The sequence below is a fragment of the Pan paniscus genome, chromosome 12 (genome assembly GCF_029289425.2).
Source record: "Pan paniscus chromosome 12, NHGRI_mPanPan1-v2.0_pri, whole genome shotgun sequence".
Classification (NCBI taxonomy): Eukaryota; Metazoa; Chordata; class Mammalia; order Primates; family Hominidae; genus Pan; species Pan paniscus.
Window position 1 is genome coordinate 53,621,036 of NC_073261.2, and position 16,600 is coordinate 53,637,635.

General features: G+C 36.6%; 1 protein-coding gene across 3 annotated transcripts in view; it reads left to right on the forward strand.

Moving 5' to 3' along the window:
• The window catches only part of EXOC6B (exocyst complex component 6B), a 652,998-nt gene that overhangs the window by 65,976 nt on the left and 570,422 nt on the right, over window positions 1–16,600 (forward strand). The window lies entirely within an intron of this gene.

Genomic DNA, 16,600 nt, shown 5'->3' on the forward strand with positions numbered 1-16,600 from the left:
CACTTGGTTTTCACTGGTGTTTCTCTCTGACACATGGTGTGAATCAACTGTCCTTCCAACTTGAAAGAGCAGAGAGTTCACTGACGCAACTCCCTTGTTCTGGGAATTGTTTCTACTGTGCCTTCAAAAGGTAGGGACATTAAAAGCTTTGGCTTGTGGCAAATTCTCTCCAAGTTGGACACAGTTAGGGGGCTGAATATTGGCTTAAGGAAGTGAGGTTGGTGGCTTTTTCTATTTCCTGGACTTTTTCTAAAGAATCAATATTAACTTTTTCAAGTCTCTACTTGACGTTTTGTGATTAACAGTCTTCCCCGTTAAAATTGGAAACCAGCAAATCTCCGTTTAAATGTTGGTGCATGCCAGGGTTCTTCAGTTCTTCTGTCTTAGATTCTAGAGTTTTTTGGGTTTCTGCCCTTTCCCACGTGGATTTTTTCTTTTGTGAAAATCTTTCTGTACCTATTTAACAAAGGGAAACATTGAAATGAAAAGTTGAAATGGCAAAGTCATTGTCCCAAAAGGTCTCACACGACTGGAAAAATGAACCATAGTTAATAGTAGTAAATTGTAGATTCAGAGTATCAACTACATGCCTATAGCAATATGGAAAAACACATGGAAAAATTTTATGACTCTGAGTTCAATATGTAGCATGATATGACTGTCAAAACTGCATAAGCATTAGTATTAGGCTGTTAATAGGAGCTAAGTAACAAGGTTAAAGGAGATGGGCCTTATTTTTCTCATTTGACCATGCTTGATTTAAAAATTTTTAATATTTATAGAATACTTTCTGTATGCCAGGTACTGTTCAGAATTCTTACATTATCTCATTTAATCTTCACACAGCAACTGTATGAATTGGTTCCTACCATTATCTGCATTTTGCTGATGTGGAAACTGAAGTATACAGAGGTTTAATAAACTTGCCGAAGATCACACAACTATTAAGTGGGAGAATTAAGGCTCAAATCCTGAAAGTCTGGCTATGAAGCCTGTGTTCTTGCCCACTGTGCTATACTGCCTTTGTTGTTACACTTAAAGAAAAGTGACTGCTGGAACATGTCCAGAGGGTAAAACTACAATTGAAAGGCTGTTTATATGTAGAATAGTTGAATAATTTGAGATTGTTTAGTCTGGAGAAGGAAAAAAAGGGATCAAGGACTTGTTCTCACTGGTCCTTTGAAGGCAAAAATAAGATAAATGGTGAAAATTATAGAAAGGTAAGTTTTAGTTTTCTATAAGAACTTTGCAACAGCTGTTGAAATGGGATTGGTTGCTTTGCAGTGAACTTCTTTTTACTAGAGATGTTCCAGCAGAACTTGGACTAGTATTTATGGACATAGCTGGAAAATTTGTTATGTCTGTGAAATTGGGCTGGATCATCTCTGAGGTTCCTTTTTTCCCTGTACACTTCAATGTTAAAGAGTTTATTAAAATGGGCTAGTCTATACTGTCCTCAGACAAATGCTTCTAGAAAAAACACACAAAATTGTTTCCTAATGGAAACATGGCACCTATGATGTGAGAGGAGCGGGACCAGATTTATTTTTGTCTAAAATGTTTCTTTGTAAATAGCTTTATGATGTTTGTAGGGAGTTTTTTTTTTGCATATCTTGTAAGTGGACTAGGAAGCAAAAGAAAGTGGCTTACTTTTTCAGTTGACAAATCAGTTATTTAGTAATAGAACAGAGATCCCATCATAATAACCATTGAAGCTACTCTCTTCTTTCCCCTTCCCATTTGAGGGATAATAAAATAACATTAACTTATGGGTTCTGTAGTTGCAGTGGAAGGGATCTAGGAATCTGCTACATCAATTCTCAAATTAAGAATTTCAGGATATCAAATATATGTACTTTTATTTTTGAGACAGAGTCTCACTCATTCTGTCACCCAGGCTGGAGTGCAGTGGTGCAAACATGGCTCACTGCAGCCTTGACCTGTAAGATTCAAGTGATCCTCCCTCCTCAGCCTCCTGAACAGCTGGAACCACAGGCACACACCACCATGCTCAGCTAATTCTTATAACTTTTTGTAGAGATTGGGATCTTGCTATGTTGCCCGGGCTGGTTGCGAACTCCTTGGCTCAAGCAATCTTCCTGCCTCGGCCTCCCAAAATGCTGGGATTACAAGCATGAGCCACTGTGCCTGGCCCATATGTATGTTTTAAAACCATTTTGATATCATGATTAATTACAAGAGGAAGTTAGAATATGGAAAAGATACTGAATTTTAAAAATTCTGACCGGTGGTGATTGCTTCTTGGGTTTGTGAGGGATCAATCCTGAGGAGTTTTCATTTCATTTGTCAACCTAAAAAAGAAACTCAGAGAGCTAGGCTGTCTAGAACAAAAGATTTTATTTGGTAATAGCAAAGGCTTGCAACCTAGGGTGTACATGCTATGAAAATCATGGGCCCACATGAGGAAAACTGGGACAAACTGGAAATTTTTAAAGACAAAGAGAAATTTACACAAACTGCTTTGAAACAAAACTCATTGGTCTCAGGGACACATTGCAGGGGTTGGCACTAATTCATTTGGGGAGATAGCTGTTGCTAGGCAACTGTCCAGGTCTGAATGTCTTATCTGAAATACTGTAGGCCAGAGGAAATTCCTGTGATAATCTCTGTTTGCTCTGTTTACAAGTACTAACAAGATGTCCAGATATTTCAGGAATGCAAGGGAGAGAGTTTCTTTATGGCCTTCCCCGACTTCATTTTGGTTAAAGTTTTGACATAAGTGACTCCATTTTGTTATTGTTAACCGCCACATTATTGTTTTAAGCATTTATTTTATTTTAGATAATTATTGAAAATTAGACTTCTAGTTACACTGAATTTTTGTTGTTGTTTGGTTTTCATTTTAAGTAATATTTTATTGAGCATCTACTATGAACCAGTTACTATTCTAGATTCTTAAATGCATTTTATTTTTTCAGTTGGAAAAGCAATACATGTTTATTTAAGTAATAGATACAGTAATACAGAAATAGAAAAAATTCAGAATTGCATCATCTAAACATTGTATTAGTTTGCTGGTTTTCTTTCTGTCCTTGATTGTTTTCTATAGAATTGAATTAAAATATTTGAACATATTTATCTTTATATTGAATGTGTATATAGTTTTACATCTGTTTCTTCACCTCACCTTCCTTCTTACTCTCCTCTTCCTCTTCCTTTTACTCATCTTCCTTTTCCTCTCCCTCATCCTTTTTCCTTCATTTTATTATACTTTATATAACTGTGGCAACCTGGGAAAGGTAAATGCTTCTATGTACTGGCAATGTGAAAAAGGTTGCTTCATGTGCAAAATGATGATAATAACTATTCTGCTAGGATTATATTTGGGGAATAAGTGAGTTAGTGAATATAAAATGTTTAACAGGATTTGGCACGTATTTTAAAAATGCTTACTTTTACTACTATTTTATAATTTTGGGCTGAATTTAACCTTTAATGGTATGGATGATAGTGCAGTAATAAAATAGCATAGATTAAATTACTGGGTGGTCAAATAATTGGTCTCTGTTTTTGTTTGCTTTTCATATGAGTTGGTACTATAAGTAACTTTTTTCTGCTAATGTTCTTGAGCCATCACTCCAAACTCAGAAATATATATCACAACTTTTTTCAGAACCATGATTAGGTTATACATCGACTTAGCTGTCTCACATGTTGTGTGGCTGGATTTCCCTACAGACATCTATGATAATCATTTAATAGAATGCTTAATCCAGGCCAAAATAAAGTAATGAAAAATTTTGAAATACCAGGACATTTAGCATTGTCCTTTGTTCAGCTCCCTATGACTCTGCATTACAGTGTCTAGGTTTGGCATGGGACTGATGTTTATCATTATGATACAGAGTTCTTGGCTACTTTTATGTTTTACCAAATATAAATCTTTAACAGACTCCACCTGACAACCCCCCCCCCCCACAACCCAGTTAAAAACGTCCCCCTTAAAAAAGGATTTTGCCAACAAAATGTTTCTCTCCTTTGAGAGTTAACTTTGTAATTTGGAGCATATAACCATGATGTTTGAGAGCTGTCTGTTTCCATTGTTGCAGCCTGATTGTCCATGATTTAATCATCAGTAGTTAAGAAGTAAAGCCAAAAATGGCTCCAGGCTGCTCAGTACCATAAAAAATTTCCACCTGGAAGCAATTTTTTCTAAAAGCCCGTAGGGACTGCTGTCACCCTCCCCCTTCTGTTGGCAACAAGGGCCAGAAACATCAGTTCTCTTCAGAGCCAGGTCTTGTTGCAGTTTAATCATCTTCCTTCTCCTAGCTTCCAGAGAAGGTTAGAGGAGAGCTAGGGAAATAACAAATTATTGCCAGACACTACTCTACTCCTACAATAGATTTCCTTTAGCCATCTAAATTTCTCCTTTCTTCCTCTGTTTCTTTCTTTTTCTGTTTAACATTTTAGCTGAAGTGCAAATTATTTGCACTGCTAGAACTTGAATTAACTTTTTGGTAAAAATATTTATTATTGAACTCTAGTGCTTCTCTTTGGGGTAAGATGAAATGTTGAAACATTTTTGGGCACTGCTTTGGCTCTTTGTCACTTTATAATGCTTTCTCTGTGGGATACAGCCATTGTTCCAGGTGTAAACTCTCAAGGAACTCATGGTCTTATAGGGGAGATAGACATGTAAATAAATCATTACTGTATAGAGTGTTCACCGTAGTACCCTTTCAAAAATATGAACAAATAAACATTTCAAAGCAAAAGGACATGAACTGTGCTTTCCACCAGTAAATATCATTAGTAGTGGTGCCCATTCATTTCTAGGCCCATTATCCTAATGTAACTTCTGGATAATACTAGGCATTTGTTCAAGAACTTTGAGGCAAAACAAGATGACAGTACTCCTGGTGAAATTCACCTCAAACCACATATGGCTTCATAGGTTCAAGGCCAGTTCAAATTTATACAGTGTCAAAGTGAGAGCCAGTTGGTGAATGATTATACCATGACTGTTAAGGAGTAATTCTTATCCTATATCCTTATCATACACTCCTTATCAAGGATAGGGCTAGGTGCTTCAATAGATTTTGTTTCATTAAAAAAAATAGATTTTTAAATATATTCCTTATCGAACTAGACTATGGGCAGGCACTGTGGCTCACACTTGTAATCTCAGCAGTTTGGGGGGCCAAGGTGGGAGGATCGCTTGAGCCCAGAAGTTTGAGACCAGCCTGGGCAACATAGTGAGACCCCATCTCTGCAAAAAAAAATTTAAAAAAATTAGCTGCTTGTGTTGGTGCATGCCTGTAATCCCAGCTACTTAGGAGGCGGAGGCTAGAGGGTCCCTTAAGCCCAGAAGTTAGAGGCTGTAAGTGAGCCATGATTGTGCCACTGTGCTCCAGCCTGGGCAACAGAGTGAGATACTGTCTCTAAAAAAAAAAAAAGAAAAAAAAAAGCTATTAAAAAAATGAAATACATAGAACTAGACTAATACATGCTGCAAGAGACTGTTATTGTAGATTAAATTTGGCTGGGTGGGGTGGCTCACACCCTATAACAACAGCACTTTGGGAGGCTGAGGTGGTAGAATTGCTCGAGGCTAGGAGTTTGACAGTACCCTGGGCAATGTAGCAAGATCTCATCTCTACCAAAAAGAAAAAAAAAAGAAATTGGTGTCATTTGGGAAAAGATGCCTCATATCAGCAAGTAGGAGAAAAATGGTATTGAATTTGAATCTTTAAAGAATGGACTCATGATCTTGTTTGGTGTAAATTCCTCCAGAGTATGCAAGCTTAAGCTCTTCGTGGCTGCTTTGGTTTTATGAACCAAAGCAGTTTCTTGTGTTCTACCTTGTTGGTAAGAAGAGCAGCTTCTGAGCTGGGCATGGTGACTCTCACCTGTAATCCCAGTATTTTGGGAGGCCAAGGTGGGAGGATTGCTTGAGCCCAGGAGTTTGAGACCATCCCAGGCAACATAGTGAGACCTTGTCTCTACAAAAAAATGAGCTAGGCATGGTGGTGCCTGCCTATAGTCCCAGCTACTCAGGAGGCTGAGGCAGGAGGATCGATTGAGCCTGGGACACAGAGTGAGACCCTGTCTCAAAACAAAAACAATAACAAATCCTAAAAACTAAAAAGGTAAGGAGCTTCTGTATCAGGTTATAGTAGTTGTATTAAGGACAGACGTTTTAGGAAAGAGTTGAGTTTTGAGCTGAACCTTGAAAGATGAGTAGGAATTTGCCAGAGAAGTGATGGTAAGGACATTGCAGGCAGAGGGAATACATGCTACACTCAAGGAACTTCAAGTAGAGTTGTAGAGTCAATGTGGGGAGTATTCAGAGATAATGCTGGACATGGAGGGCATCTTACATACTATGCTAGGGACTTTGGACTTGATCCTGAAACAAGATCCTGAAGTTGTGTGTATGTGTGTGTATTTCTGTCTTTCAATTTCCAAGTACAAGGTCTCATTTAAAAAATTACTGTCAAAGAAGTATTGAAGGTGGATTGTTACAAATATAAGGGGAAAGTGATAAAAACAGTGTTCAGAAGAGAGATGATAAGGACATGAGTCAAGGCAGTAGCTGGGGAGAATAGGGAGGGGAAAGAGCATAGAAGAGCCATTATTTAATTAGAAGCGGTAGGTCTTGGTGACTAGTTATGAGGAGGTGTGAGGTGAAGTGAGGTGTCAAGGTTAACGTACATATTTCTAGTTTAGGTAACTCAGTGGCTGGTGTTATCTTCAATTGAGATGGTGAATACTAGGAGTGAAATGTGGGTTTGGGTAGAAAGTTAAATAATTCTTTTTTTTCTTTTAATTCAAGAGACATGCCCCTTGCCATATTATCTGGGCCGGGTTTGAACTGCTGGGTTCAAGAGATCCTCCCATTTCAGCCTCCTGAGTGGCTGGGACTATAGGTACATGCCACCATGCCCAGCCGAGTAGTTTTTGACATGCACGGTTTGCGATGTCTTTGAGTCAGGTTTATAGGACTTGACAGAGATATATCCTGGTATTATTGGTTTGGTAACCAGACTTGTTTAATACTAACAACTGAGGTATTGATGAGATCTCTGAGGGTATATATATATGTGAAGAGTGAGAAGAAGTGGTCAAGGAGGTATTCAGGGATAGAGGGAAGAAGAATAATTATTGAAGGAGACTGAGAATGTGGAGAACCAAGAAGGAGTGTAATAGAAGCCGTGGGAATAGAGATTTTAAAAAGAGGGGATAGTTCATGGTGGCACATACAAAAGTGGAGTCAAGTAAATGATGAAATTAAAAGTGAATATTTGATTTGACAATTAATAGTCTTTTATTGACTTTTGCAAGAATAGGTTCATTGTGAGTGGTTATAGGTAAGAAACAGATTACACTGGTTTGAAGAGCGAGTCTAATTTGAGGAAATGGAGGCAGTAAGTATAGTGTGCTCTTTTAAGATCTTAACTGAGAAAAGGCAGGGGTGAGGGAGGGAGGGAAGAGGGAAGGAGGGGGAGAGAGAGAGAGAGAGTGAGAGAGAGAAAGGGAAGGGAAAGGATGCCAGAAGGAAATTTATCAGAAGAGAGATTTTCATTTAGTGCATTTTTTTTTCTTTAAAATAATGGGCGTGTTGTTTTGTTAAGATGGGGGCATGTTTTGAAAGAAATCAGCTTCCCCCCACCAAAGAAAGTATTGATGGAATAACCTTCCTGGAGTGGAAGATATATGAGATTTTTAGAACATAGGATTAGTCTTGCATTGAGATGACCTATCTATTTCATAGAGATAAGAAGGAACAAATATCAGGGTAGACAGAGATATAGACAGATTTGTGTATTGGAATGCAAGAAGTTAAGAATATTTTGTGCCTAATAAGCCTGAATTTTTTAAATGTAATACATGACAACACCATTTATTGTGAAAGGCAGTTGTAGGATTGAGATTGGCATCTTAAAGAGAATGGTGACAGTTTGGAAATGATGCTGTAAGTAATGGAAGAATGAGCTGATAAAAGACATACCAAAAGTTTGTATGGGTCTAGGGGTCCATATATTTATATAATTAGCTCCATCATAGCAAGCTTCTGCATGCTACCAAAGTTTAGCTATGAAGAGAAGGGATAAATAGGCAGCCAGTTCTAAATGTTTGATAGATGTAACTGAGCAGAGATGGGGCTGCTTTTGGTAAGGCTTATGTCTTTTTACTTTGAGGGTCACAACTTCATTACATCTTTTATCAATTCTAGGAACTTCACAACTATTTTAAAAAAATTTTACCTGCCTCTTATTTCTTACTGGAGCTCCCATTAAACCCATTGTATTCTCCATTCTCTTCTTTAGTGTTTTCCGTCTTTCGTCTTTCTGCATTTTGTACTTTTTATATATACACCTCCTAGTTAAGTATTTTCCTTTCCATTTCTTGTTTCAAATAACAGTTGTTATAGTTTTTATTCTAAAAGTTCTATATTTCATTTCCAGTTTATCTATTTGTAAACCAAAAATAAAATTTTAAGGTGCCCCCACCATCTCAATGGACCCTTCCTCTCGGTCAAGGGCATTCCAGAGTTAACCTGAAAATCTAAGTCTGATGAGAAACATTTACAGTCTATTCTCTCTGCAGCCTGCTACTTGGTGGCTTCATCTGCATGATAAAACCTTGGTCTCTACAACCCCTTATTGTAACCCAGACATTCCTTTCTACTGATAATAACTCTTTCAGCCAGTTGCCAATCAGAAAAATTTTAAATCTACGTATGATCTGGAAGCCCTTCCCCACTTCAAATTGTCCTGCCCTTCCAGATCATACCAATCTAAATCTTACATGTATTGATTGATGTATTATGTCTTTCTAAAATGTATAATAGCAAGCTGTATCTCAATCACCTTGGGCACATGTACCACCTTGGGCACATGTCATCAGGACCTCCTGAGGCCATGTCACAGGCGTGTTCTTAACCTTGGCAAAATAAACTCTGTAAGTTGACTGAGACCTGTCTCAGATATTTTGGGTTCATATATTCATTTTTGATAGTTTTTTTTTCTTTTCTTGGTAATTCCTTTTTATATTTCTTTAAACATCTTACACATTTATTTTTAATGTATACATATTAATTTTAAGCCATTGCAAGCCTGATTTTGCTATTTGTGTTTCTTCTGATTCTTGTTTTTATACTTTGTTTCCTTGTATGTTTTATGACTTTTGATACTTAAGTTCCAGTTCAATGGAGTATTATTTGTGAGAATTCCTAGAAGTATAGGTTAAGGTATATTTCTCTGGAGAAGATTTGCCTTTGCTTCAGTCGGTTATTTGAGGGTATTAACAACCACGCTGGGACTACTTTAAAAATAAATTGTCAGTTGAGATTTCTCAGACCACAGAAGATTGATAGTATGAGTGTAGACCTCCCTTCTGTGAGAAGGCTGGCATGTGCTTTCAAATTATCATGGGAGTTTTCTCCTTCCCTCACCCAGAGCCAACACCAGATAGGCAAGTTTACTTGCAGTCTCCCTTTATGAGGAAGTGTTTTTCTATTTTATATTTTACTAATGATGTATTCTGGGGTATCTTCGCTTCATTCATTTGAAGGCCTCTGATTTGACTCCCCATCTTGTGTGGGCAATAGGCCATGTCTCTTTTTCTCTGTATGGCTATAAAATAGAAGCATTAGGTCAGAGGTGATTAGAGAGATTAGGTTAGAGGTGGTTAGAGGTGATTAGGAGTTTGATAGTAGAAATGTTTTTCACAGTGTATCCAATCTTCCATACGGTTCATGGAACTTCATCCTATTTTGCCTGCTTTGTTCTTTATTATGTTTTAGGATGGAAACTACTCTGATGCCTTTCCATCCATCCTCTTTCATGTACTTAATTGCTTATAGAGTTAAAGAGTTTTAAATTGTGGTCACTTTTGGCCATGGGGTATCAGCAAACAACCACTTATGGGTGAAATTGGACCAGGAGTTGAATGTGGTGTTGTTAGGTCTGGTTCTTTCTCAGAAAATTAGAAAAAAGTGTGTGTGTGTGTGTTTGTGTGTGTGTAGGTATGTGTGTGTGTGAGGTATGTATATGTATATATGTGTCACCCACATATATAGCATATATACTATATATAATACATGCATTTATATATATAGTATACACAACATATACATCTACAAATGAGGTTACTTACATTTATTAGGGTTTGATTCAGAGATTCTAGGAAACTTGCATGGTCTATTTTGTTAAGTCCACATTAAATCTACATGCATAAGTAGATCATGGTTATTCACTGCTGTGTTTCTACCATACTAGTGTTAACCATTATTGGTTTGTCTTTCTCTGTTAATAGCTTAATGATACCTATCATCGGAACCATAATGATAATTTTAAGTGTGGAGACCAAAGTGTTCCAACAATTATTCATTTTTCTTTTTTCTCTCAGTAGAATCATGTTTCAATAATTAATACACAGTCTCTTAATATTTGCATATGTCTTCAGAGTAATTATTTAATTAAATATGTAGGGTGGTGCAAAAGTAATTGCGGTTTTGCCATTTTTTTTAATGGCAAACATTAAAAGTAGTGGCAAAACTGCAATTACTTTCCCCTTTAATGGCAAAAATTAAAAGTAATGGCAAAACCGCAATTACTTTTGCACCACCCTGCTACTGAATATCTTTTGTAAAGAATCTGGAAGAGTTTTATCAACATGCCCTAGATTCAGACTCATTATGTTGATGATAGATACTAAGTGAACTGGTCATTTCATCTAGCTCCAACATCACATGTTTAAGTGTTAAACTTAACACACTGAATTACATGCAGTGAGACCAGAGCTAACCTACCAAGTGTATTATAACTCCTAAACAACTGTATTAGTACTCTGCTTTCAGCAGTTTTCTAGGTTAGAGTCAATGAGTATCACCAGGCTGTAGAGGTACTTTTTTATATCTTATCTTATAATTAGCAGCAACATTCATGATCTAACTTTTATCTGCCAGATTTCATGACCACCACTGAAAGATACAATGAAATAAAATCTTTTTGCACCTAACACAAATAGATATAAAGGACAAAGTGAAGCCACTAATAATCCTGTTTTGCCTTTATATCTTCAGTTACTGATGGTGATTACTTGTTCTAATAGTGTGACATTATCATAGTAGCAATTATGGCAGTCTCTATGTTCTTAATTTGGAGTTTCCTTGTTTTCATTAGTTTATTTCCTAATAGTCTGCTGTTGATTTGACTGATGTTTTGTGACAATTTCCCCTTCTCCACTTTCCTGTGGTATTTAAACAAAACCAGGTTTTAGTAGGCACTTTGGCTAGGTGTCAATTGAAGCTGCTCCACCCTGCTTTTATTCCTCTGGAAATAGCCATCATTGGGGTTCCCTTCCTGCCTTGAGAGAAATCTGCATCACAGCATTCTTTTGGTTATATGGGCTATCTTTGTGTGAAGCCAGTTGGATACCTTGGTATCTTCAGAGCTGGAAAAAGGATTTGAATGTATTTGATCTCCTGTGGCAGTACAAAAATATTTGGGTATAGTGTTCAGTTAGAATTCATGTTAACTAGCATATGCTTCTCCTGTCATTGATGATGATCTGATTGATCTCCTTCATCGTTATGCACCCAGAGCATCCAGATTACAATACTAAGGTTGGAATTAAACTGATAGACAAACTGAAGTAAGGAGAAGGGACTTTAAACTCCTTTTGACCTCCTGCAGTTTCTCTTTCAACATCATGCACAAATCTGTTTTTCCACTTTATTTTTAACATTTGGAATAAACAAAAATACTAATGATGCTTTTATGGAGCTTAATGAGAAGAAAATGTTTGAGGAATAAAACCATGACAGAAGTTTAAAAACATATATATGAAAAAGAAAAGACCAGAATAAACTCTGGAATTTTTCCTTGAATTAATCAAAAACCAAAACCAAAATGTTCAGTTCATTGTGTCTTGAAGTTCTCCGTGGTTCTGAAAACATCTCAACAGAAATGCTTTGTATCATGGGATACACTTTTGCATCCACCTCTGAAACAACTAGAAATCCTCATCAGTTAGTCTCCTACCTTTTTCCATCTTCATCATATATGGAGGACCTCCTCTGTGCCAGGCTGTGTGCCAGCAGGTAGAGATAAAATGGGTAAGACATAGTCTCTCCCCACAAGGAGATTAGCATTCTAGTATGGGGAGATTGGCAAGTGAATGGACAATCAGATATAGTTTAATAAATTCTGTAAAAATGATAATCACCGAGGAGGAGCACATAATAGAATCTATGTGATTAGGGAAGGTTTCCCAGAAAAGGTGCAAGCTGAAAATTGAGAGGCAAATGGGAGTTACTCTTAACTAAACTAGAAGCAAAAGGAGAAGAATGGCCTAGGTCCAGGGAACAAGATTGCTTTGTAAAGTGTGTAGACTCTGACTTGCTCTTGGTTGTTTCTTTGATTTGCTTGTTACCTTTGAAGACTGAACAATGTTGCATCATTTAGGATACTTTCCTTTGCAAGTAGCAGAATATCAAGGGAAAGTGGCTTAAACAATGGGAAATTTATTAAGTCATATAACATGATGTTTGGAGATAGGGCTGTTTCAGGATTGCATCACTATCAAAGAGCCAAGTGTTTTCCATTTTCCCCTTTGCCATTCTAAGATTTTTTGGGCAATATCTTCTTCCTTTTCAGAATGGTTACTGCATCCTCAAACATTATGCTTTCACAGGACAATGTCTAAGGCAGGAAAAGCAGTTTCTTTTCCTGAATGCTTCAGGAAAGAAAACCTTTTCTTGGACCCTCACTGCCAGATTTTCCTTCTCATTGGTGAGATAAGTGTGTCACTGACCACCATATATTAACTGGTCACTCACAAAGAGAATGCAATTACCATGATTGGTTTACAGACTAATTAATATTTATCCTTTGTGGTAGGACAGAAATATCAGAATGAATTGGGACTCTTCCAATAGGAGGAAGAAGAGAATAGTTGTGTAGGCACAACTAATAGGCAACTTACTCATCTTGAAGTAGAAGTTTGTCTCTCTCTCTCTCTTTTTAAACCACTTAGCTTTGTGTTGGGCTTCATATTGCATTAGCTTTTTCTGTTTTCTTTGGGGGTCAGGCCTAATTGTATCGTAGCAAGCAATTAATTTTGATTAAGGCATTTAACTTGCCTTGGCCTCAGTTTCCTTGAGTGTACAATGAGAGCTTTGTCTTCCATCTCTAAGACCTCTTTCAACTAACATTTTGGGGGCCCATGCCACCTGCTTGCTTTCCTTGTTCTAAGAGATAGACTGATGCAGTAGAGAGGACACTTTCTAGCTATGTGAAGTTGGCAAGTTGCTTCATCTTGGGTTACAGGTTTCTCATTTATAAAATGGGAATAATGTCTAATTTATAAGATGCATTGGATTTAAATGAAATAATGCTTATAACATTATTTTTCCTCCTTCTTTGACAAGCAAATTTGAATTAATATAGGCTCTAAGCAAGTGATATAATCCTGTAATGGTTTGGTACAGGTGAATGGTAAATATTTGTTCAACAGAATTACTCAAGTGCCATTTTATAAATTAAGATCTCTTAATATGCACATGAAATTTAGGTGGGCTATGGATATAGTATCATTATGAAATCTAGAGCTATGCACCAGATAGTTATACGAGGATAAATAATTTACTTTTTGCACAAACCGGTGGTTTATTTGGGGGTTTTTGGAAACCAGACTCCACATGGCAGCATTTATTTAGTTGAGTCAAATTTAGGCTATAAAAAGTTTAGTTAATTTCCATATATTTCTTCTTGTTTGCCTTTTACTAAGTACTATAGTAAAGTATATACTTTACTAAGAATATTATTGAGATTATCACAAATAATTAAACTAGTGGTGCAGTTTATTCCATAGATTGTCTTGTTTAACTGCAACATAACCTGGACATGTCAAAAACCTATGCCTTTGTTCTCAAGATCCTGCTTTCTAATAGTAATGGAAATTTAAACATTAGAGTACCTTACATATCATTTAGTAATCAGCTATAAGTCTCTGACCAACAAGTATTATGGAATATAGTTTTTAGATTTTTAAGCAGTCCTGTTTACTTGTAAGGCCACATCATTTCAAGGAATGTTAGAAAAGGGCCATCACTAGATGGCAGTCTTTCTCTACCTTAAGGTATTAAAAGAAAAAAATGCCACACTTTGTTCGACTGCATTGTTGACTACTGATATTAGATTAGCTTCAGTAGTAAATTTCTGACCTTTTCAGTGTTTAAGTCTTGTTTATTTTTGTTTTTAGCCTTTTATATCTGATGGATATGTTGGTTAGCAAAGTGTTATATTTAAATGTGCTTGAAATGCTGATTCATGGTGAACTGTTAGGTAGTGATCAGTCATAATTGCCTCTTCCTTTGGTAGACAATTTGAAATAAAATCTTTAAATTTGTGGTTTTTAACCTATTTGGTAACCAGATGGAAACTATTGGAAACTTTTTTTCTTAAAAATGCATATATGTACATCTACCTATATATACAAAATCCACCTAGGATCTGGGAATCATGGATTTCCTGAAACATACCTATGGAACACAAAGTCTTTTAAATATAGTCTTTATCCCCTGTTTTAAATATGGGTGTTTTACGTTTTATTCTTTCTTTTTTTTTAATTCTCAAAATACTCTGGCGATCTACTGCAAACCTTTCATGTTATTCTGCATAATAATTAAAGAGAATATTACAATCATAATGGTCCTAAGATAGGAGTAACAGATGGAGAGTAGTGATAAGCAGGTAGAAACTTTATTAACTTGTGTTTTATTTTGTTTTTTAAAGAAATGGGATCTCACTATGTTGACCAGGCTGGTTTCGAGCTCCTGGCCTCAAAGCAATCCCTCTATCTTGGCCTCCCAAAGTGCTGGAATTACAGGTGTGGGCCACCACCCCTGATCCATTAACTTGTTTTGAACTACTGCCTATTTATACTATTCTACAAATGTATGATCTTAGCATTGTTGACTAAACTTGAAAGTGGAGGCGAATTGTAGATACTTAAAGCTAAGCTAGTACTTTTAAGAGAATTGTAATTGATTGCTTCCTATTTTCTAGATGAGAAAGTTGAGGGTCAGAGAGATTAACTGGATTGGCCAAAGACCTATATATAGCAAGCTAATTACAGTGCTAAGATGAAGGCCACATAGTCAGGCAGCTAAAATCCACATTTCCTTTCTTAGGTTTTTGATTTTTTTTTTCTTTAAATAGGAAGACCAGAGAGCCTAGGGAGGCATTATGAATATAAGTTCTGCATTTCTTAACTTTGGAATTTGCTTTTCTGTGAGGTTGTCTTTTGTGACGTTACCGTAGATCTCTGGAGGGAAGAAATGAAAAGAAGTTTTACCCAGTAGAATGAACTATACTTGCCATTTAACTTAGAAGTATATTGAGTCAAGTCAGGGTGTACTGAATTTGAAACCAAGAGATTGTCTACTATTGAATAATATATCAGCTTATGCAATTTATATTGAGGAGTTTTCGGTGATTCTTCGCGTTCTCCAAGTGTCAAGGTAAATGAGTATCTTTACATGGAAACCTTTCTTTTCCTTTCCTTTGAAAGGGGGAAAAGTTAAGCTTATTTGAGATTACTTGAAATGTCAATGGTAGATTCTCTTATGTATTCCAAACAGCTTTTTCAGGCAAGTGGTTATTCTACAGTTTTCCTACTTGTCAAAGCAGAGATTGTTTATAATTTATTTGACAATCTCCCTTTATTTCAAAGGAAGGAGAATGAATCCAGATTGCTCTGCCTTTTCTGAAGTAAGTGTTCAGAATCTTGACTGGAAGCCAAACATGTACAGTCATATGTTGCTTAGCAGAGAGGATATGTTCTAAAAAATGTGTCATTAGGTGATTTTGTTGTTGTGTGAACATCATAGAGTATACTTACACAAGCCTAGATGGTATATAGTCTACTACACACCTAGGCTATATGGTATAGCCTATTGCTACTAGGCTGCAAACCTGTACAGTATGTTGCTGTACTTAATACTGTAGGCAGTTATAACATACTGGTAAGTATTTGTATATCTAAATGTAGAAAAGGTAATGTGTTGCACTACAATACAAAGCCTATGACTTCACTAGATAATACAGTGGGACCACCATTATATATGTGGTCCATCGTTAACTAAAACATTATTATGCAGTGCATGACTATTCCTTTCATCTATGGTTACTGCTGAGTTTTGGGTGGTAGAACTGACCTCCTGTGGGGGGTGTGGTTTCTGATCCACAGGATCAGCCTAGTGATCCAGTACCCAGAAAGGATTATAGAACCAGAAAATGTTGGCAATGAGCAAATGAGTATTTCTTGAACAAATGTCAGAAATCAAAGAGTCCTTAGAGATAGTGTTAGTCATTCTTTACTCAATGAATGTTTACTTATTGTCTACTACCTGTCTGGCACTGTTATAGAGGTACAGTATGACAGACAAAATTCTTGCCCTTGAACTTATAATCTAGTTGAGGTGGGTTGTGGGGAGGCGGAGATAGACAACATATCATGGACGGTGAGGAGGAAGAGATTGTTCAAAGGTATAGGGGATGAGCATTACTAGTATAAGAACTGTAAAAACAAAATTCTTGAGGCAGGAAGAGGCTTTAAAAAAAGCCAG